The sequence below is a fragment of the Schistocerca serialis genome, chromosome 7 (assembly GCF_023864345.2).
Source record: "Schistocerca serialis cubense isolate TAMUIC-IGC-003099 chromosome 7, iqSchSeri2.2, whole genome shotgun sequence".
In the NCBI taxonomy this organism is placed as follows: domain Eukaryota; kingdom Metazoa; phylum Arthropoda; class Insecta; order Orthoptera; family Acrididae; genus Schistocerca; species Schistocerca serialis.
The window spans coordinates 614,498,421-614,521,510 of record NC_064644.1 but is presented as its reverse complement, the minus strand read 5'-3'; positions in this window follow the sequence as shown (position 1 = coordinate 614,521,510).

Below are 23,090 nucleotides of genomic sequence, written 5' to 3'. Positions count from 1 at the left end.
GCTTCACTTCAGGTTTACTGTATACCTTGGACCATCTTATTGACGACGAAACACAGAAATTGCATCGGAATTAAATTCAAAAGGCACAATGCCGACTAAAGTACAAGAGGACTGACACTCTAACTTTCTATGATTTGAACGTCTCCTGTGAGTCCAGTTTTAGATTCCGATGCTTCACTTCAGGTTTACTGTTTCCCTTGGCCTTGTTATTGACGATGAAGCTCAGAAATTGCATCGGAATTAAATTCAAAAGTCACAATGCCGACTTAAGTACAAGAGGACTGACACTTTAACATACTATGATTTGAACATCTACTGTGAGTCCAGTTTTACATTCCGATGCTTCACTTCAGGTTTACTGTATCCCTTGGACCTTCTTATTGACGATGAAACACAGCAATTGCATCCGAATTTAATACAAAATACACATATCCCACTTAAGTACAAGAGTAAAGACCCTCCAACTTTTTATGATTTGAATCCCTCCTGTGAGTCCAGTTTTAGATTCCGATGCTTCACTTCAGGTTTACTGTTTCCCTTGGCCTTGTTATTGACGATGAAGCTCAGAAATTGCATCGGAATTAAATTCAAAAGGCACAATGCCGACTTAAGTACAAGAGGACTGACACTCTAACTTTCTATGATTTGAACGTCTCCTGTGAGTCCAGTTTTAGATTCCGATGCTTCACTTCAGGTTTACTGTTTCCCTTGGCCTTGTTATTGACGATGAAGCTCAGAAATTGCATCGGAATTAAATTCAAAAGTCACAATGCCGACTTAAGAACAAGAAGACTGACACTCTAACTTTCTATGATTTGAACCTCTCCTGTGAGTCCACTTTTAGATTCCGATGCTTCACTTCAGGTTTACTGTATACCTTGGACCATCTTATTGACGACGAAACACAGAAATTGCATCGGAATTAAATTCAAAAGGCACAATGCCGACTAAAGTACAAGAGGACTGACACTCTAACTTTCTATGATTTGAACCTCTCCTGTGAGTCCAGTTTTAGATTCCGATGCTTCACTTCAGGTTTACTGTATCCCTTGGACCTTCTTATTGACAATAAAACACAGAAATTGCATCCGAATTTAACACAAAAGGCACAATGCTGACTTAAGTACAAGAGGACTGACACTCTAACTTTCAATGATTTGAACCTCTCCTGTGAGACCAGCTTTAGATTTCGATGCTTTACTTCAGGTTTACTGTATACCTTAGACCATCTTATTGACGATGAAACACAGAAATTGCATAGGTATTAAATTCAAAAGGCACAATGCCGACTTAAGTACAAGAGGACTGACACTCTAACTTTCTATGACTTGAACCTCTCCTGTGAGTCCAGTTTTAGATTCCGATGCTTCACTTCAGGTTTACTGTATACCTTGGACCTTCTTATTGACGATGAAGCACAGAAATTGCATCGGAATTAAATACGAAAGGCACAATGCCGACTTAAGTACAAGAGGACTGATACCCTAACTTTCTATGATTTGAACCTCTCCTGTGAGCCCAGTTTTAGATTCCGATGCTTCACTTCAGGTTTACTGTTTCCCTTGGCCCTTCTAATTGACGATGAAACACAGAAATTGCATAGGAATTAAATTCAAAAGGCACAATGCCGACTTAAGTACAAGAGGATTGACACTCTAACTTTCTATGATTTGAACCTCTCCTGTGAGTCCAGTTTTAGATTCCGATGCTTCACTTCAGGTTTACTGTATACCTTGGACTTTCTTATTGACGATGAAGCACAGAAATTGCATCGGAATTAAATTCAAAAGGCACAATGCCGACTTAAGTACACGAGGACTGACACTTTAACAATCTATGATTTGAACATCTACTGTGAGTCCAGTTTTACATTCCGATGCTTCACTTCAGGTTTACTGTATCCCTTGGACCTTCTTATTGACGATGAAGCACAGAAATTGCGTCGGAATTAAATTCAAAGGGCACAATGCCGACTTAAGTACAAGAGGATTGACACTCTAACTATCTATGATTTGAACCTCTCCTGTGAGTCCAGTTTTAGATTCCGATGCTTCACTTCAGGTTTACTGTATCCCTTGGACCTTCATATTGACGATGAAACAGAGATATTGCATCCGAATTTAATGCAAAAGTCACAATGCCGACTTAAGCACAAGAAGACTGACATTCTAACTTTCTATGATTTGAACCACTCCGGTGAGTCCACTTTTAGATTCCGATGCTTCACTTCAGGTTTACTGTATACCTTGGACCTTCTTATTGACGACGAAACAAAGAAATTGCATCGGAATTAAATTCAAAAGGCACAATGCCGACTAAAGTACAAGAGGACTGACACTCTAACTTTCTATGATTTGAACCTCTCCTGTGAGTCCAGTTTTAGATTCCGATGCTTCACTTCAGGTTTACTGTATCCCTTGGACCTTCTTATTGACGATGAAGCACAGAAATTGGATCGGAATTAAATACAAAAGGCACAATGCCGACTTAAGTACAAGAGGACTGATACCCTAACTTTCTATGATTTGAACCTCTCCTGTGAGCCCAGTTTTAGATTCCGATGCTTCACTTCAGGTTTACTGTTTCCCTTGGCCCTTCTAATTGACGATGAAACACAGAAATTGCATAGGAATTAAATTCAAAAGGCACAATGCCGACTTAAGTACAAGAGGATTGACACTCTAACTTTCTATGATTTGAACCTCTCCTGTGAGTCCAGTTTTAGATTCCGATGCTTCACTTCAGGTTTACTGTATACCTTGGACTTTCTTATTGACGATGAAGCACAGAAATTGCATCGGAATTAAATTCAAAAGGCACAATGCCGACTTAAGTACACGAGGACTGACACTTTAACAATCTATGATTTGAACATCTACTGTGAGTCCAGTTTTACATTCCGATGCTTCACTTCAGGTTTACTGTATGCCTTGGACCTTCTTATTGACGATGAAACACAGAAATTGCATCCGCATTTAATACAAAAAACACAATGCCGACTTAAGTACAAGAGGACTGACACTCTAACTTTCTGTGATTTGAACCTCTCCTGTGAGTCCAGTTTTAGATTCCGAAGCTTCACTTCAGGTTTACTGTATCCCTTGGACCTTCTTATTGACGATGAAGCACAGAAATTGCGTCGGAATTAAATTCAAAGGGCACAATGCCGACTTAAGTACAAGAGAATTGACACTCTAACTATCTATGATTTGAACCTCTCCTGTGAGTCCAGTTTTAGATTCCGATGCTTCACTTCAGGTTTACTGTATCCCTTGGACCTTCATATTGACGATGAAACAGAGATATTGCATCCGAATTTAATGCAAAAGTCACAATGCCGACTTAAGCACAAGAAGACTGACATTCTAACTTTCTATGATTTGAACCACTCCGGTGAGTCCACTTTTAGATTCCGATGCTTCACTTCAGGTTTACTGTATACCTTGGACCTTCTTATTGACGACGAAACAAAGAAATTGCATCGGAATTAAGTTCAAAAGGCACAATGCCGACTAAAGTACAAGAGGACTGACACTCTAACTTTCTATGATTTGAACCTCTCCTGTGAGTCCAGTTTTAGATTCCGATGCTTCACTTCAGGTTTACTGTATCCCTTGGACCTTCTTATTGACGATGAAGCACAGAAATTGGATCGGAATTAAATACAAAAGGCACAATGCCGACTTAAGTACAAGAGGACTGATACCCTAACTTTCTATGATTTGAACCTCTCCTGTGAGCCCAGTTTTAGATTCCGATGCTTCACTTCAGGTTTACTGTTTCCCTTGGCCCTTCTAATTGACGATGAAACACAGAAATTGCATAGGAATTAAATTCAAAAGGCACAATGCCGACTTAAGTACAAGAGGATTGACACTCTAACTTTCTATGATTTGAACCTCTCCAGTGAGTCCAGTTTTAGATTCCGATGCTTCACTTCAGGTTTACTGTATACCTTGGACCTTCTTATTCACGATGAAGCACAGAAATTGCATCGGAATTAAATTCAAAAGGCACAATGCCGACTTAAGTACACGAGGACTGACACTTTAACAATCTATGATTTGAACATCTACTGTGAGTCCAGTTTTACATTCCGATGCTTCACTTCAGGTTTACTGTATCCCTTGGACCTTCTTATTGACGATGAAACACAGAAATTGCATCCGCATGTAATACAAAAAACACAATGCCGACTTAAGTACAAGAGGACTGACACTCTAACTTTCTGTGATTTGAACCTCTCCTGTGAGTCCAGTTTTAGATTCCGAAGCTTCACTTCAGGTTTACTGTATACCTTGGATCTTCTTATTGACGATGAAGCACAGAAATTGCGTCGGAATTAAATTCAAAGGGCACAATGCCGACTTAAGTACAAGGGGATTGACACTCTAATTATCTATGATATGAACCTCTCCTGTGAGTGCAGTTTTAGATTCCGATGGTTCACTTCAGGTTTACTGTATCCCTTGGACCTTCATATTGACGATGAAACAGAGATATTGCAACCGAATTTAATACAAAAATCACAATGCCGACATAAGTACAAGAAGACTGACACTCTAACTTTCTATGATTTGAACCACTCCTGTGAGTCCACTTTTAGATTCCGATGCTTCACTTCAGGTTTACTGTATACCTTGGACCTTCTTATTGACGACGAAACAAAGAAATTGCATCGGAATTAAATTCAAAAGGCACAATGCCGACTAAAGTACAAGAGGACTGACACTCTAACTTTCTATGATTTGAACCTCTCCTGTGAGTCCAGTTTTAGATTCCGATGCTTCACTTCAGGTTTACTGTATACCTTGGCCTTGTTATTGACGATGAAGCACAGAAATTGCATCGGAATTAAATTCAAAAGGCACAATGCCGACTTAAGTACAAGAGGACTGACACTTTAACATACTATGATTTGAACATCTACTGTGAGTCCAGTTTTACATTCCGATGCTTCACTTCAGGTTTACTGTATACCTTGGACCTTCTTATTGACGATGAAGCACAGATATTGCGTCGGAATTAAATTCAAAGGGCACAATGCCGACTTAAGTACAAGAGGACTGACACTCTAACTATCTAAGATTTGAACCTCTCCTGTGAGTCCAGTTTTAGATTCCGATGCTTCACTTCAGGTTTACTGTATCCCTTGGACCTTCATATTGACGATGAAACAGAGAAATTGCATCCGAATTTAATACAAAATTCACAATGCCGACTTAAGTACAAGAAGACTGACACTCTAACTTTCTATGATTTGAACCTCTCCTGTGAGTCCACTTTTAGATTCCGATGCTGCACTTCAGGTTTACTGTATACCTTGGACCTTCTTATTGACGACGAAACACAGAAATTGCATCGGAATTAAATTCAAAAGGCACAATGCCGACTAAAGTACAAGAGGACTGACACTCTAACTTTCTATGATTTGAACATCTCCTGTGAGTCCAGTTTTAGATTCCGATGCTTCACTACAGGTTTACTGTTTCCCTTGGCCTTGTTATTGACGATGAAGCTCAGAAATTGCATCGGAATTAAATTCAAAAGTCACAATGCCGACTTAAGTACAAGAGGACTGACACTTTAACATACTATGATTTGAACATCTACTGTGAGTCCAGTTTTACATTCCGATGCTTCACTTCAGGTTTACTGTATCCCTTGGACCTTCTTATTGACGATGAAACACAGAAATTGCATCCGAATTTAATACAAAATACACAATTCCGACATAAGTACAAGAGTACAGACCCTCCAACTTTTTATGATTTGAATCTCTCCTGTGAGTCCAGTTTTACATTCCGATGCTTCACTTCAGGTTTACTGTATCCCTTAAACCTTCATATTGACGACGAAACACAGATATTGCATCGGAATTAAATTCAAACGGCACAATGCCGACATAAGTACAAGAGGACTGACACTCTAACTTTCTATGATTTGAACATCTCCTGAGAGTCCAGTTCTACATTCCAATGCTTCACTTCAGGTTTACTGCATCCCTTGGATCTTCTTATTGACGATAAAACACAGAAATTGCATCCGAATTTAACACAAAAGGCACAATGCTGACTTAAGTACAAGAGGACTGACACTCTAACTTTCAATGATTTGAACCTCTCCTGTGAGACCAGTTTTAGATTTCGATGCTTTACTTCAGGTTTACTGTATACCTTGGACCTTCTTATTGACGATGAAACACAGAAATTGCATAGGAATTAAATTCAAAAGGCACAATGCCGACTTAAGTACAAGAGGACTGACACTCTAACTTTCTATGACTTGAACCTCTCCTGTGAGTCCAGTTTTAGATTCCGATGCTTCACTTCAGGTTTACTGTATACCTTGGACCTTCTTATTGACGATGAAGCACAGAAATTGCATCGGAATTAAATTCAAAAGGCACAATGCCGACTTAAGTACACGAGGACTGACACTTTAACAATCTATGATTTGAACATCTACTGTGAGTCCAGTTTTACATTCCGATGCTTCACTTGAGGTTTACTGTATCCCTTGGACCTTCTTATTGACGATGAAACACAGAAATTGCATCCGCAATTAATACAAAAAACACAATGCCGACTTAAGTACAAGAGGACTGACACTCTAACTTTCTGTGATTTGAACCTCTCCTGTGAGTCCAGTTTTAGATTCCGAAGCTTCACTTCAGGTTTACTTTATACCTTGGACCTTCTTATTGACGATGAAGCACAGAAATTGCGTCGGAATTAAATTCAAAGGGCACAATGCCGACTTAAGTACAAGAGGATTGACACTCTAACTATCTATGATTTGAACCTCTCCTGTGAGTCCAGTTTTAGATTCCGATGCTTCACTTCAGGTTTACTGTATCCCTTGGACCTTCATATTGACGATGAAACAGAGATATTGCATCCGAATTTAATACAAAAGTCACAATGCCGACTTAAGTACAAGAAGACTGACACTCTAACTTTCTATGATTTGAACCACTCCTGTGAGTCCACTTTTAGATTCCGATGCTTCACTTCAGGTTTACTGTATACCTTGGACCTTCTTATTGACGACGAAACAAAGAAATTGCATCGGAATTAAATTCAAAAGGCACAATGCCGACTAAAGTACAAGAGGACTGACACTCTAACTTTCTATGATTTGAACCTCTCCTGTGAGTCCAGTTTTAGATTCCGATGCTTCACTTCAGGTTTACTGTATCCCTTGGACCTTCTTATTGACGATGAAGCACAGAAATTGCATCGGAATTAAATACAAAAGGCACAATGCCGACTTAAGTACAAGAGGACTGATACCCTAACTTTCTATGATTTGAACCTCTCCTGTGAGCCCAGTTTTAGATTCCGATGCTTCACTTCAGGTTTACTGTTTCCCTTGGCCCTTCTAATTGACGATGAAACACAGAAATTGCATAGGAATTAAATTCAAAAGGCACAATGCCGACTTAAGTACAAGAGGATTGACACTCTAACTTTCTATGATTTGAACCTCTCCTGTGAGTCCAGTTTTAGATTCCGATGCTTCACTTCAGGTTTACTGTATACCTTGGACCTTCTTATTGACGATGAAGCACAGAAATTGCATCGGAATTAAATTCAAAAGGCACAATGCCGACTTAAGTACACGAGGACTGACACTTTAACAATCTATGATTTGAACATCTACTGTGAGTCCAGTTTTACATTCCGATGCTTCACTTCAGGTTTACTGTATCCCTTGGACCTTCTTATTGACGATGAAACACAGAAATTGCATCCGCATGTAATACAAAAAACACAATGCCGACTTAAGTACAAGAGGACTGACACTCTAACTTTCTGTGATTTGAACCTCTCCTGTGAGTCCAGTTTTAGATTCCGAAGCTTCACTTCAGGTTTACTGTATACCTTGGACCTTCTTATTGACGATGAAGCACAGAAATTGCGTCGGAATTAAATTCAAAGGGCACAATGCCGACTTAAGTACAAGAGGATTGACACTCTAACTATCTATGATTTGAACCTCTCCTGTGAGTCCAGTTTTAGATTCCGATGGTTCACTTCAGGTTTACTGTATCCCATGGACCTTCATATTGACGATGAATCAGAGATATTGCATCCGAATTTAATACAAAAGTCACAATGCCGACATAAGTACAAGAAGACTGACACTCTAACTTTCTATGATTTGAACCACTCCTGTGAGTCCACTTTTAGATTCCGATGCTTCACTTCAGGTTTACTGTATACCTTGGACCTTCTTATTGACGACGAAACAAAGAAATTGCATCGGAATTAAATTCAAAAGGCACAATGCCGACTAAAGTACAAGAGGACTGACACTCTAACTTTCTATGATTTGAACCTCTCCTGTGAGACCAGTTTTAGATTCCGATGCTTCACTTCAGGTTTACTGTATCCCTTGGCCTTGTTATTGACGATGAAGCACAGAAATTGCATCGGAATTAAATTCAAAAGGCACAATGCCGACTTAAGTACAAGAGGACTGACACTTTAACATACTATGATTTGAACATCTACTGTGAGTCCAGTTTTACATTCCGATGCTTCACTTCAGGTTTACTGTATACCTTGGACCTTCTTATTGACGATGAAGCACAGAAATTGCGTCGGAATTAAATTCAAAGGGCACAATGCCGACTTAAGTACAAGAGGATTGACACTCTAACTATCTATGATTTGAACCTCTCCTGTGAGTCCAGTTTTAGATTCCGATGGTTCACTTCAGGTTTACTGTATCCCTTGGACCTTCATATTGACGATGAAACAGAGATATTGCATCCGAATTTAATACAAAAGTCACAATGCCGACATAAGTACAAGAAGACTGACACTCTAACTTTCTATGATTTGAACCACTCCTGTGAGTCCACTTTTAGATTCCGATGCTTCACTTCAGGTTTACTGTATACCTTGGACCTTCTTATTGACGACGAAACAAAGAAATTGCATCGGAATTAAATTCAAAAGGCACAATGCCGACTAAAGTACAAGAGGACTGACACTCTAACTTTCTATGATTTGAACCTCTCCTGTGAGACCAGTTTTAGATTCCGATGCTTCACTTCAGGTTTACTGTATCCCTTGGCCTTGTTATTGACGATGAAGCACAGAAATTACATCGGAATTAAATTCAAAAGGCACAATGCCGACTTAAGTACAAGAGGACTGACACTTTAACATACTATGATTTGAACATCTACTGTGAGTCCAGTTTTACATTCCGATGCTTCACTTCAGGTTTCCTGTATACCTTGGACCTTCTTATTGACGATGAAGCACAGAAATTGCGTCGGAATTAAATTCAAAGGGCACAATGCCGACTTAAGTACAAGAGGACTGACACTCTAACTATCTAAGATTTGAACCTCTCCTGTGAGTCCAGTTTTAGATTCCGATGCTTCACTTCAGGTTTACTGTATCCCTTGGACCATCATATTGACGATGAAACAGAGATATTGCATCCGAATTTAATACAAAAGTCACAATGCCGACTTAAGTACAAGAAGACTGACACTCTAACATTCTATGATTTGAACCTCTCCTGTGTGTCCACTTTTAGATTCCGATGCTTCACTTCAGGTTTACTGTATACCTTGGACCTTCTTATTGACGACGAAACACAGAAATAGCATCGGAATTAAATTCAAAAGGCACAATGCCGACTAAAGTACAAGAGGACTGACACTCTAACTTTCTATGATTTGAACCTCTCCTGTGAGTCCAGTTTTAGATTCCGATGCTTCACTTCAGGTTTACTGTATCCCTTGGCCTTGTTATTGACGATGAAGCACAGAAATTGCATCGGAATTAAATTCAAAAGGCACAATGCCGACTTAAGTACACGAGGACTGACTCTTTAACATACTATGATTTGAACATCTACTGTGAATCCAGTTTTACATTCCGATGCTTCACTTCAGGTTTACTGTATCCCTTGGACCTTCTTAGTGACGATGAAACACAGAAATTGCATCCGAATTTAATACAAAAAACACAATGCCGACTTAAGTACAAGAGGACTGACACTCTAAGTTTCTATGATTTGAACCTCTCCTGTGAGTCCAGTTTTAGATTCCGAAGCTTCACTTCAGGTTTACTGTATACCTTGGACCTTCTTATTGACGATGAAGCACAGAAATTGCGTCGGAATTAAATTCAAAGGGCACAATGCCGACTTAAGTACAAGAGGATTGACACTCTAACTTTCTATGATTTGAACCTCTCCTGTGAGTCCAGTTTTAGATTCCGATGCTTCACTTCAGGTCTACTGTATCCCTTGGACCTTCTTAGTGACGATGAAACACAGTAATTGCATCCGAATTTAATACAAAATACACAATTCCGACTTAAGTACAAGAGGACAGACCCTCTAACTTTTTATGATTTGAATATCTCCTGTGAGCCCAGGCTTCACTTCAGGTTTACTGTATCCCTTAAACCTTCTTATTGACGACGAAACACAGATATTGCATCGGAATTAAATTCAAACGGCACTATGCCGACATAGGTACAAGAGGACTGACACTCTAACTAACTATGATTTGAACCTCTCCTGAGAGTCCAGTTCTACATTCCAATGCTTCACTTCAGGTTTACTGCATCCCTTGGATCTTCTTATTGACGATAAAACACAGAAATTGCATCCGAATTTAACACAAAAGGCACAATGCTGACTTAAGTACAAGAGGACTGACACTCTAACTTTCAATGATTTGAGCCTCTCCTGTGAGACCAGTTTTAGATTTCGATGCTTTACTTCAGGTTTACTGTATACCTTGGACCTTCTTATTGACGATGAAACACAGAAATGGCATAGGAATTAAATTCAAAATTCACAATGCCGACTTAAGTACAAGAGGACTGACACTCTAACTTTCTATGACTTGAACCTCTCCTGTGAGTCCAGTTTTAGATTCCGATGCTTCACTTCAGGTTTACTGTATACCTTGGACCTTCTTATTGACGATGAAGCACAGAAATTGCATCGGAATTAAATTCAAAAGGCACAATGCCGATTTAAGTACAAGAGGACTGATAATCTAACTTTCTATGATTTGAACCTCTCCTGTGAGCCCAGTTTTAGATTCCGATGCTTCACTTCAGGTTTACTGTTTCCCTTGGCCCTTCTAACTGACGATGAAACACAGAAATTGCATAGGAATTAAATTCAAAAGGCACAATGCCGACTTAAGTACAAGAGGATTGACACTCTAACTTTCTATGATTTGAACCTCTCCTGGGAGTCCAGTTTTAGATTCCGATGCTTCACATCAGGTTGACTGTATACCTTGGACCTTCTTATTGACGATGAAGCACAGAAATTGCATCGGAATTAAATTCAAAAGGCACAATGCCGACTTAAGTACACGAGGAGTGACACTTTAACAATCTATGATTTGAACATCTACTGTGAGTCCAGTTTTAAATTCCGATGCTTCACTTCAGGTTTACTGTATCCCTTGGACCTTCTTATTGACGATGAAACACAGAAATTGCATCCGCATTTAATACAAAAAACACAATGCCGACTTAAGTACAAGACGACTGACACTCTAACTTTCTATGATTTGAACCTCTCCTGTGAGTCCAGTTTTAGATTCCGAAGCTTCACTTCAGGTTTACTGTATACCTTGGACCTTCTTATTGACGATGAAGCACAGAAATTGCGTCGGAATTAAATTCAAAGGGCACAATGCCGACTTAAGTACAAGAGGATTGACACTCTAACTTTCTATGATTTGAACCTCTCCTGTGAGTCCAGTTTTAGATTTCGATGCTTTACTTCAGGTTTACTGTATTCCTTGGACCTTCTTATTGACGATGAAACACAAAAATGACATAGGAATTAAATTCAAAATTCACAATGCCGACTTAAGTACAAGAGGACTGACACTCTAACTTTTTATGATTTGAATCTCTCCTGTGAGTCCAGTTTTACATTCCGATGCTTCACTTCAGGTTTACTGTATACCTAGGACCTTCTTATTGACGATGAAACACAGAGATTGCATCGGAATTAAATTCAAAAGGCACAGTGCCGACTTAAGTACATAAGGACTGACACTCTAACTTTCTAGGATTTGAACCTCTCCTGTGAGTCCAGTTCTACATTCCAATGCTTCACTTCAGGTTTACTGTATCCCTTGGATCTTCTTATTGACGATAAAACACAGAAATTGCATCCGAATTTAATACAAAAGGCACAATGCCGACTTAAGTACAAGAGGATTGACACTCTAACTTTCTATGATTTGAACCTCTCCTGTGAGTCCAGTTTTAGATTTCGATGCTTTACTTCAGGTTTACTGTATTCCTTGGACCTTCTTATTGACGATGAAACACAAAAATGACATAGGAATTAAATTCAAAATTCACAATGCCGACTTAAGTACAAGAGGACTGACACTCTAACTTTCTATGACTTGAACCTCTCCTGGGAGTCCAGTTTTAGATTCCGATGCTTCACTTCAGGTTTACTGTATACCTTGGACCTTCTTATTGACGATGAAGCACAGAAATTGCATCGGAATTAAATTCAAAAGGCACAATGCCGACTTAAGTACACGAGGACTGACACTTTAACAATCTATGATTTGAACATCTACTGTGAGTCCAGTTTTAAATTCCGATGCTTCACTTCAGGTTTACTGTATCCCTTGGACCTTCTTATTGACGATGAAACACAGAAATTGCATCCGCATTTAATACAAAAAACACAATGCCGACTTAAGTACAAGACGACTGACACTCTAACTTTCTATGATTTGAACCTCTCCTGTGAGTCCAGTTTTAGATTCCGAAGCTTCACTTCAGGTTTACTGTATACCTTGGACCTTCTTATTGACGATGAAGCACAGAAATTGCGTCGGAATTAAATTCAAAGGGCACAATGCCGACTTAAGTACAAGAGGATTGACACTCTAAATTTCTATGATTTGAACCTCTCCTGTGGGTCCAGTTTTAGATTCCGTTGCTTCACTTCAGGCCTACTGTATACCTTGGACCTTCTTATTGACGATGAAACACAGAAATTGCATCCGAATTTAATGCAAAATACACAATGCCGACTTAAGTACAAGAGGACTGACACTCTAATTTTCTATGATTTTAACCTCTCCTGTGAGTCCAGTTTTAGATTCCGATGCTTCACTTCACGTTTGCTGTATACCTTGGACCTTCTTATTGACGACGAAACACAGATATTGCATCGGAAATTAATTCAAAAGGCACAATGCCGACTTAAGTACAAGGCGACCGACACTCTAACTTTCAATGATTTGAACCTCTCCTGGGAGTCCAGTTTTAGATTGCGATGCTTCACTTTAGGTTTACTGTATCCCTTGGACCTTCTTATTGACGATGAAACACAGAAATTGCATCCGAATTTAATACAAAATACACAATGCCGACTTAAGTAAAAGAGGACTGACACTCTAACTTTCAATGATTTGAACCTCTCCTGTGAGTCCAGTTTTAGATTCCGATGCTTCACTTCAGGTTTACTGTATCCTTTGGACGTTCTTATTGACGATGAAACACAGAAATTGCATCCGAATTTAATACAAAATACACAATGCCGACTTAAGTACAAGAGGACTGACCCTCTAACTTTTTATGATTTGAATCTCTCCTGTGAGTCCAGTTTTACATTCCGATGCTTCACTTCAGGTTTACTGTATACCTTGGACCTTCTTATTGACGATGAAACACAGAAATTGCATCGGAATTAAATTCAAAAGGCACAGTGCCGACTTAAGTACATAAGGACTGACACTCTAACTTTCTAGGATTTGAACCTCTCCTGTGAGTCCAGTTCTACATTCCAATGCTTCACTTCAGGTTTACTGTATCCCTTGGATCTTCTTATTGACGATAAAACACAGAAATTGCATCCGAATTTAATACAAAAGGCACAATGCCGACTTAAGTACAAGAGGATTGACACTCTAACTTTCTATGATTTGAACCTCTCCTGTGAGTCCAGTTTTAGATTCCGATGCTTCACTTCAGGTTTACTGTATCCCTTGGACCTTCTTATTGACGATGAAACAGAGATATTGCATCCGAATTTAATACAAAAGGCACAATGCCGACTAAAGTACAAGAGGACTGACACTCTAACTTTCTATGATTTGAACGTCTTCTAAGTGTCCAGTTTAGGATTCCGATGCTTCACTTCAGGTTTACTGTATACCTTGGACTTTATTATTGACGATGAAGCACAGAAATTGCATTGGAATTAAATTCAAAAGGCAAAATGCCGACTTAAGTACATGAGGACTAACACTCTAACTTTCTATGATTTCAACATTTCCTGCGAGTCCAGTTTAACATTCCGATGCTTCACTTCAGGTTTACTGTATCCCTTGGATCTTCTTATTGACGATGAAACACAGAAATATCATCCGAATTTAATACAAAAGGCACAATGCCGACTTAAGTACAAGAGGACCCACATTCTAACTTTCTATGATTAGAACCTCTCCAGTGAGTCCAGTTTTTGATTCCGATGCTTCACTTCAGGTTTACTGTATACCTTGGACCTTCTTATTGACGATGAAGCATTGAAATTGCGTCGGAATTAAATGCAAATGGCACAATGCTGACTTAACTACAAGAGGAGTGACACTCTAACTTTCTATGATTTGAACCTCTCCTGTGAGTCCAGTTTTAGATTCCGATGCTTCACTTCAGGTTTACTGTATAACTTGGACCTTCTTATTGACGATGAAACACAGAAATTGCATCGAATTAAATTCAAAAGGCACAATGCCGACTTAAGTACAAGAGGACTGACACTCTAACTATCTATGATTTGAACCTCTCCTGTGAGTCCAGTTTTAGATTCCGATGCTTCTCTTCAGGTTTACTGTATCCCTTGGACCTTCTTCTTGACGATAAACAGAGAAATTGCATCCGAATTTAATACAAAAGTCACAATGCCGACTTAAGTACAAGTGGACTTACCCTCTAACTTTCTATGATTTGAACGTCTTCTAAGTGTGAAGTTTAGGATTACGATGCTTCACTTCAGGTTTACTGTGTACCTTGGACCTTCATATTGACGATGATGCACAGAAATTGCTTCGGAATTTAATTCAAAAGGCACAATGCCGACTGAAGTACAAGAGGACTGACACTCTAACTTTCTATGATTTGAACATCTACTGTGAGCCCAGTTTTACATTCCGATGCTTCACTTCAGGTTTACTGTATCCCTTGGACCTTTTTATTGACGATGAAACACAGAAATTGCATCCGAATTTAATACAATAATCACAATGCCGACTTAAGTACAAGAGGATTGACACTCTAACTTTCTATGATTTGAAACTCTCCTGTGAGTCCAATTTTAAATTCCGATGCTTCACTTCTGGTTTACTGTATACCTCGGACCTTCTTATTGACAATGAAGCACAGATATTGCATCGGAATTAAATACAAAAGGCACAATGCCGACTTAAGAACAAGAGGACTGAAAATGTAACTTTCTATGATTTGAAACTCTCCTGGGAGTCCAGTTTTAGATTCCGATGCTTCACTTCAGGTTTACTGTATACCTTGGACCTCCTTATTGACGATGAAACACAGAGATTGCATCGGAATTAAATACAAAGGGCACAATGCCGACTTAAGTACAAGAGGACTGACACTCTAACTTTCTATGATTTGAACGTCTTCTAAATGTCAATTTTAGGATTCCGATGCTTCACTTCAGGTTTACTGTATACCTTGGACTTTCTTATTGACGATGAAGCACAGAAATTGCATTGGAATTAAATTAAAAAGGCACAATGCCGACTTAGGTACATGAGGACTGACACTCTAACTTTCTATGATTTGAACATCTCCTGCGAGTCCAGTTTTACACTCCGATGTTTCACTGCAGGTTTACTGTCTCCCTTGGATCTTCTTATTGACGATGAAACACAGAAATTGCATCCGAATTTAATACAAAAGGCACTATGCCGACTTAAGTACAAGAGGACTGACACTCTAACTATCTATGATTTGAACCTCTCCTGTGAGTTTACTTTTAGATTCCGATGCTTCACTTTAGGTTTACTGTATACCTTGGACCTTCTTATTGACGATGACACATAGAAATTGCATAGGAATTAAATTCAAAAGGCACAATGCCGACTTATGTACAAGAGGACTGACACTCTAACTTTCTATGATTTGAACCTCTCCTGTGAGTCCAGTTTGAGATTCCGATGCTTCACTTCAGGTTTACTGTATACCTTGGACCTTCTTATTGACGATGAAGCACAGAAATTGCATCGGAATTAAATTCAAAAGGCACAATGCCGACTTAAGTACAAGAGGACTGATACTCTACTTTCTATGATTTGAAACTCTCCTGTGAGTCCAGTCTTAGATACCCATGCTTCACTTTAGGTTTACTGTATACCTTGAAACCTTCTTATTGACGATGTAACACAGAAATTCCATCGGAATTAAATTCAAAAGGCACAATGCCGACTTAAATACAAGAGGACTGACACTCTAACTTTCTATGATTTCAACATCTCCTGCGAGTCCAGTTCAACATTCCGATGTTTCACTTCAGGTTTACTGTATCCCTTGGATCTTCATATTGACGATGAAACACAGAAATTGCATCCGAATTTAATACAGAAGGCACAATGCCGACTTAAGTACAAGAGGACTCACATTCTAACTTTCTATGATTAGAACCTCTCCAGTGAGTCCAGTTTTTGATTCCGATGCTTCACTTCAGGTTTACTGTATACCTTGGACCTTCTTATTGACGATGAAGCATTGAAATTGCGTCGGAATTAAATGCAAATGGCACAATGCTGACTTAACTACAAGAGGAAAGACACTCTAACTTTCTATGATTTGACCCTCTCCTGTGAGTCCAGTTTTAGATTCTGATGCTTCACTTCTGGTTTACTGTATACCTCGGACCTTCTTATTGACGATGAAGCACAGAAATTGCATCGGAATTAAATATAAAAGGCACAATGCCCACTTAAGTACAAGAGGACTGACACTCTAACTTTTCTATGATTTGAACCTTTCCTGTGAGTCCAGTGTTAGATTCCGATGCTTCACTTCAGGATTACTGTATCCCTTGGACTTTCTTATTGATGATGAATCACAGAAATTGCATCTGGATTTAATACAAAAGCACAATGCCGACTTAAGTACAATAGGACTGACATTCTAACTTTCTATGATTTGAACCTCTCCAGTGAGTCAAGTTTTAGATTCCGATGCTCCACTTCACGTTTACTGTATCCCTTGGACCTTCTTATTGACGATGAAACACAGAAATTGCATCCGAATTTAATACAAAAGGCACAATGCGGACTTAAGTACAAGAGGACTGACACTTAAACTTTCTATGATTTGAACCTCTCCTGTGAGTCCAGTTTTAGATTCCGATGCTTCACTTCAGGTTTCCTGTATACCTTGGACATTCTTATTGACGATGAAACACAGTAATTGCATCGAATTAAATTCAAAAGGCACAATGCCGAATTAAGAACAAGAGGACTGACACTGTAACTTTCTATGGTTTGAAACTCTCCTGGGAGTCCAGTTTTAGATTCCGATGCTTCACTTCAGGTTTACTGTATACCTTGGACTTTATTATTGACGATGAAGCACAGAAATTGCATTGGAATTAAATTCAAAAGGCACAATGCCGACTTAAGTACATGAGGACTGACACTCTAACTTTCTATGATTTCAACATCTCCTGCGAGTCCAGTTCAACATTCCAATGTTTCACTTCAGGTTTACTGTATCCCTTGGATCATCTTATTGACGATGAAACACAGAAATTGCATCCGAATTTAATACAAAAGGCACAATGCCGACATAAGTACAAGAGGACTCACATTCTAACTCTCTATGATTAGAACCTCTCCAGTGAGTCCAGTTTTTGATTCCGATGCTTCACTTCAGGTTTACTGTATACCTTGGACCTTCTTATTGACGATGAAGCATTGAAATTGCGTCGGAATTAAATGCAAATGGCACAATGCTGACTTAACTACAAGAGGAGTGACACTCTAAATATCTATGATTTGAACCTCTCCTGTGAGTCCAGTTTTAGATTCCGATGCTTCTCTTCATGTTTACTGCATCCCTTGGACCTTCTTATTGACGATGAAACAGAGAAATTGCATCCGCATTTAATACAAAAGTCACAATGCCGACTTAAGTACAAGAGGACTGACACTCTAACTTTCTATGATTTGAACGTCTTCTAAGTGTCAAGTTTAGGATTACGATGCTTCACTTCAGGTTTACTGTATACCTTGGACCTTCTTATTGACGATGATGCACAGAAATTGCTTCGGAATTTAATTCAAAAGGCACAATGCCGACTGAAGTACAAGAGGACTGACACTCTAACTTTCTATGATTTGAACATCTACTGTGAGTCCAGTTTTACATTCCGATGCTTCACTTCAGGTTTACTGTATCCCTTGGACCTTTTTATTGACGATGAATAACAGAAATTGCATCCGAATTTAATACAATAAACACAATGCCGACTTAAGTACAAGAGGATTGAAACTCTAACTTTCTATGATTTGAACCTCTCCTGTGAGTCCAGTTTTAGATTCCGATTCTTCACTTCAGGTATACTGTATACCTTGGACCTTCTTATTGACGATGAAACACAGAAATTGCATCGGAAGTAAATTCAAAAGGCACTATGCCGACTTAAGTACAAGAGGACTGACACTCTAACTATCTATGATTTGAACCTCTCCTGTGAGTCCAGTTTTAGATTCCGATGCTTCACTTCAGGTTTACTGTATACATTGGCCTTCTTATGGACGATGAAGCACAGAAATTGCATCGGAATTAAATTCAAAAGGCACAATGCCGACTTAAGTACAAGAGGACTGACACTTTAACATTCTATGATTTGAACTTCTACTGGGAGTCCAGTTTTACATTCCGATGCTTCACTTCAGGTTTACTGTATCCCTTGGACCTTCTTATTGACGATGAAACACAGAAATTGCATCCGAATTTAATACAAAAAACACAATGCCGACTTAAGTACAAGAGGACTGACACTCTAACTTTCTATGATTTGAACCTCTCCTGTGAGTCCAGTTTTAGATTCCTAAGCTTCACTTCAAGTTTACTGTATACCTTGGACCTTCTTATTGACGATGAAGCACAGAAATTGCGTCGGAATTAAATTCAAAGGGCACAATGCCGACTTAAGTACAAGAGGATTGACACTCTAACTTTCTATGATTTGAACCTCTCCTGTGAGTCCAGTTTTAGATTCCGATTCTTCACTTCAGGTATACTGTATACCTTGGACCTTCTTATTGACGATGAAACATAGAAATTGCATCCGAATTTAATACAAAATACACAATGCCGACTTAAGTACAAGAGGACTGACACTCTAACTTTCTATCATTTGAACCTCTCCTGTGAGTCCAGTTTTAGATTCCGATGCTTCACTTCACGTTTGCTGTATACCTTCTACCTTCTTATTGACGACGAAACACAGATATTGCATCGGAATTAAATTCAAAAGGCACAATGCCGACTTAAGTACAAGGAGACCGACACTCTAACTTTCAATGATTTGATCCTCTCCTGGGAGTCCAGTTTTAGATTCCGATGCTTCACTTCAGGTTTACTGTATCCCTTGGACCTTCTTATTGACGATGAAACACAGAAATTGCATCCGAAGTTAATACAAAATACACAATGCCGACTTAAGTAAAAGAGGACTGACACTCTAAGTTTCAATGATTTGAACTTCTCCTGTGAGTCCACTTTTAGATTCCGATGCTTCACTTCAGGTTTACTGTATCCCTTGGACCTTCTTATTGACGATGAAACACAGAAATTGCATCCGAATTTAATACAAAATACACAATGCCGACTAAAGTACAAGAGGACTGACCCTCTAACTTTTTATGATTTGAATCTCTCCTGTGAGTCTAGTTTTACATTCCGATGCTTCACTTCAGGTTTACTGTATCCCTTAAACCTTCTTATTGACGACGAAACACAGATATTGCATCGGAATTAAATTCAAACGGCACATTGCCGACTTAAGTACAAGAGGACTGACACTGTAACTTTCTATGATTTGAACCTCTCCTGAGAATCCAGTTTTAGATTCCGATGCTTCATTTCAGGCTTACTGTATCCCTTGGACCTTCTTATTACCGATAAAACACAGAAATTGCATCCGAATTTAATACAAAAGGCACAATGCCGACTTAAGGACAAGAGGACAAATACTCTAACTTTCAATGATTTAATCCTCTCCTGTGAGTCCAGTTATAGATTCCGATGCTTCACTTCAGGTTTACTGTATACCTTGCACCTTCTTATTGACGACGAAACACAGAAATTGCATCGAATTAAATTCAAAAGGCACAATGCAGACATAAGTACAAGTGGACTGACACTCAAACTAACTATGATTTGAGCCTCTCCTCTTAGTCCAGTTTTACATTCCGATGCTTCACTTCACGTTTACTGTATCCTTTGGACCTTCTTATTGACGATGAAACAGAGAAATTGCATCAGAATTTAACACAAAAGGCACAATGCTGACTTAAGTACAAGAATACTGACACTCTAACTTTCTATGATTTGAACCTCTCCTGTGAGACCAGTTTTAGATTCCGATGCTTCACTTCAGGTTTACTGTATACCTTGGACCTTCTTATTGACGATGAAGCACAGAAATTGCATCGGAATTAAATTCAAAGGGCACAATGCCGACTTAAGTACAAGAGGACTGATACTCTAACTTTCTATGATTTGAACCTCTCCTGTGAGCCCAGTTTTCGATTCCGATGCTTCACTTCAGGTTTACTGTTTCCCTTGGCCCTTCTAATTGACGATGAAACACAGAAATTGCATCCGAATTTAATACAAAAGGCACAATGCCGACTTAAGTACAAGAGGACTGATACTCTATTTTCTATGATTTGAAACTCTCCTGTGAGTCCAGTCTTAGATTCCCATGCTTCACTTTAGGTTTACTGTATACCTTGAAACCTTCTTATTGACGATGTAACACAGAAATTCCTTCGGAATTAAATTCAAAAGGCACAATGCTGACTTAAATTCAAGAGGACTGACACTCTAACTTTCTATGATTTGACCCTCTTCTGTGAGTCCAGTTTTAGATTCCGATGCTTCACTTCTGGTTTACTGTATACCTCGGACATTCTTATTGACGATGAAGCACAGAAATTGCATCGGAATTAAATACAAAAGGCACAATGCCCACTTAAGTACAAGAGGACTGACACTCTAACTATGATTTGAACCTCTCCTGTGAGTCCAGTTTTAGATTCCGATGCTTCTCTTCAGGTTTACTGTATCCCTTGGACCTTCTTATTGACGATGAAACAGAGAAATTGCATCCGAATTTAATACAAAAGTCACAATGCCGACATAAGTACAAGAATACTGACACTCTAACTTTCTATGATTTGAACGTCTTCTAAGTGTCAAGTTTAGGATTACGATGCTTCACTTCAGGTTTACTGTATACCTTGGACTTTCTTATTGATGATGAAGCACAAAAATTGCATCGGAATTAAATTCAAAAGGCACAATGCCGACTTAAGTACAAGAGGACTGACACTCTAATTTTCTATGATTTGAACATCTCCTGCGAGTCCAGTTTTACACTCCGATGTTTCACTGCAGGTTTACTGTATCCCTTGGATCTTCTTATTGACGATGAAACAGAAATTGTATCCGTATTTAATACAAAAGGCACAATGCCGACATAAGTACAAGAGGACTGACACTCTAACTTTCTATGATTTGAACGTCTTCTAAGTGTCAAGTTTAGGATTACGATGCTTCACTTCAGGTTTACTGTATACCTTGGACTTTCTTATTGACGATGAAGCACAAAAATTGCATCGGAATTAAATTCAAAAAACACAATGCCGACTTAAGTACAAGAGGAGTGACACTCTAACTTTCTATGATTTGAACCTCTCCTGTGAGTCCAGTTCTAGATTCCCACTGCTTCACTTCAGGTTTACTGTATACCTTGCACCTTCTTATTGACGATGAAACACAGAAATTGCATCGAATTAAATTGAAAAGGCACAATGCCGACTTAAGTACAAGAGGACTGACACTCTAACTATCTATGATTTGAACCTCTCCCGTGAGTCCAGTTGTACATTCCAATGCTTCACTTCAGGTTTACTGTATCCCTTGGATCTTCTTATTGACGATGAAACACAGAAATTGCATCCGAATTTAATACAAAAGGCACAATGCCGACTTAAGTACAAGAGGATTGACACTCTAACTTTCTATGATTTGAACCTCTCCTGTGAGTCCAATTTCAGATCCCGATGCTTCACTTCAGGTTTACTGTATACCTTGGACCTTCTTATTGACGATGAAGCACAGAAATTGCGTCGGAATTAAATTCAAATGGCACAATGCCGACTTAAGTGCAAGAGGACTGACACTCTAACTTTCTATGATTTGAACCACTCCTGTGAGTCCAGTTTTAGATTCCGATGCTTCACGTCAGGTTTACTGTATATCTTGGTCCTTCTTATTGACGATGAAACACAGAAATTGCATCGGAATTAAATTCAAAAGGCACAATGCCGACTTAAGTACAAGAGGACTGACACTCTAACTTTCTATGATTTGAACGTCTCCTAAGAGTCAAGTTTTGGATTTCGATGCTTCACTTCAGGTTTACTGTATACCTTGGACGTTCTTTTGACGATGAAGCACAGTAATTGCATCGGAATTAAATTCAAAAGGCACAATACCGACTTAAGTACAAGAGGACTAACACTCTAACTTTCTATTATTTGAACCTATCCAGTGAGTCGAGTTTTAGATTCCGATGCTTCACGTCAGGTTTACTGTATACCTTGGATCTTCTTATTGACGATAAAGCAATGACATTGCGTCGGAATTAAATTCAAAAGCACAATGCCGACTTAAGTACAAGGGGACTGACACTCTAACTATCTATGATTTGAACCTCTCCTGTGAGTCCAGTTTTAGATTCCGATGCTTCACTTCAGGTTTACTGCTTACCTTGGACCTTCTTAT